Here is a 2,500-nt window from a genome sequence, read left to right as displayed (position 1 = left end):
GACGATCACAGAGTCAGGATTCATAGCGTTAATATGGTGCAGGGAGGAGAGACGATAACAGAGTCAGGATTCATAGTGTTAATATGGTGCAGGGGAGATAGACGATCACAGAGTCAGGATTCACAGTGTTAATATGGTGCAGGGAAGACAGACGATCACAGAGTCAGGATTCATAGCGTTAAGATAGCGCAGGAGAGATAGACAATCACAGATAGAGAGGATTCATTACAAGGACATAGTGCAGGGGAGACAGACGATCACAGAGTCAGGATTCATAGCGTTAATATGGTGCAGGGAGGAGAGACGATAACAGAGTCAGGATTCATAGTGTTAACATGGTGCAGGGGAGACAGACGATCATAGAGTCAGGATTTGTGGTGTTAATATGGTGCAGGGGAGACAGACGATCACAGAGTCAGGATTCATAGTGTTAATATGGTGCAGGGGAGACAGACGATCACAGAGCCAGGATTCGTAGTGTTAACATGGTGCAGGGGAGATAGACGATCACAGAGTCAGGATTCACAGTGTTCATAAGGTGCAGGGGAGATAGATGATCACAGAGTCAGGATTTGTGGTGTTAATATGGTGCAGGGAAGATAGACGATCACAGAGTCAGGCTTCATCGCGTTAATATGGTGCAAGGGAATAGACGATCATAGAGTCAGGATTTGTGGTGTTAATATGGTGCAGGAGAGATAGACGATCACAGAGTCAGGATTCATAGCGTTAATATGGTACAGGGAGGAGAGACGATAACAGAGTCAGGATTCATAGTGTTAATATGGTGCAGGGGAGATAGACGATCACAGAGTCAGGATTCACAGTGTTAATATGGTGCAGGGAAGACAGACGATCACAGAGTCAGGATTCATAGCGTTAAGATAGCGCAGGAGAGATAGACAATCACAGATAGAGAGGATTCATTACAAGGACATAGTGCAGGGGAGACAGACGATCACAGAGTCAGGATTCATAGCGTTAATATGGTGCAGGGAGGAGAGACGATAACAGAGTCAGGATTCATAGTGTTAACATGGTGCAGGGGAGATAGACGATCACAGAGTCAGGATTCATAGCGTTAATATGGTGCAGGGAGGAGAGACGATAACAGAGTCAGGATTCATAGTGTTAACATGGTGCAGGGGAGACAGACGATCATAGAGTCAGGATTTGTGGTGTTAATATGGTGCAGGGGAGACAGACGATCACAGAGTCAGGATTCATAGTGTTAATATGGTGCAGGGGAGACAGACGATCACAGAGTCAGGATTCACAGTGTTCATAAGGTGCAGGGGAGACAGACGATCACAGAGTCAGGATTCACAGTGTTCATAAGGTGCAGGGGAGACAGACGATCATAGAGTCAGGATTTGTGGTGTTAATATGGCGCAGGGAAGCTAGACGATCACAGAGTCAGGATTCATCATGTTAACATGGTGCAGGGAAGAGAGACGATCACAGAGTCAGGATTAATAGTGTTAACATGGTGCAGGGGAGACAGACGATCACAGAGTCAGGATTCACAGTGTTAATATGGTGCAGGGGAGATAGATGATCACAGAGTCAGGATTCGTAGTGTAAATAGGTTGCAGGGAGGAGAGACGATCACAGAGTCAGGATTCATAGCGTTAATATGGTGCAGGGGAGATAGACGATCACAGAGTCAGGATTCATAGCGTTAATATGGTGCAGGGGAGATAGACGATCACAGAGTCAGGATTCATAGCGTTAATATGGTGCAGGGGAGAGAGACGATCGCAGAGTCAGGATTCACAGTGTTAATATGGTGCGGGAGAGATAGACGATCACAGAGTCAGGATTCATAGTGTTAATATGGTAGTTCACGGTCAGTCTGGTTCATGGTCAGTGTAGTTCACGGTCAGTCTGGATCATGGTCAGTGTAGTTCACGGTCAGTATGGATCATGGTCAGTGTAGTTCACGGTCAGTCTGGATCATGGTCAGTGTAGTTCACGGTCAGTATGGATCATGGTCAGTGTAGTTCACGGTCAGTCTGGTTCATGGTCAGTGTAGTTCACGGTCAGTCTGGTTCATGGTCAGTATGGTTCACGGTCAGTCTGGTTCATGGTCAGTATGGTTCACGGTCAGTCTGGTTCATGGTCAGTGTAGTTCACGGTCAGTATGGTTCATGGTCAGTCGTATTCGCGGTCAATATGATTCACGGTCAGTCCTGTTCACAGTCAATCCCGTTCACGGTCAATCCCGTTCATGGTCAGTCCTGTTCACGGTTAATCCAGTTCACGGTCAGTTTGGTTCACGGTCAAAATGATTCACAGTCAATCCTATTCACGGTTAGTCCAGTTCACGGTCAATATGATTCACGGTCAATGCCATTCACGGTCGATACGCTTCACGGCCAATGCCATTCATGGTCAATATGATTCACGGTCAATCCCGTTCACGGTTAACCCAGTTCGCGGTCAATAGGATTTGTCATCAATCCAGTTTATGGTCAATATGATTCACGGTCAGTATGGT

The 2,500-nt window shown here is 46.4% G+C and overlaps 1 protein-coding gene across 3 annotated transcripts in view; it reads right to left on the bottom strand.

Annotated features, from left to right (window-relative positions):
• Positions 1–2,500, bottom strand: part of LOC118781571 (diacylglycerol O-acyltransferase 1-like) — a 16,871-nt gene that overhangs the window by 2,519 nt on the left and 11,852 nt on the right. The gene's annotated exons all lie outside the window — the stretch shown is intronic.

This window comes from Megalops cyprinoides, chromosome 8, assembly GCF_013368585.1.
Source record: "Megalops cyprinoides isolate fMegCyp1 chromosome 8, fMegCyp1.pri, whole genome shotgun sequence".
Lineage (NCBI taxonomy): Eukaryota > Metazoa > Chordata > Actinopteri > Elopiformes > Megalopidae > Megalops > Megalops cyprinoides.
The sequence above is the reverse complement of the archived record's forward strand: the minus strand, read 5'-3'. Positions and strand labels throughout refer to the sequence as shown.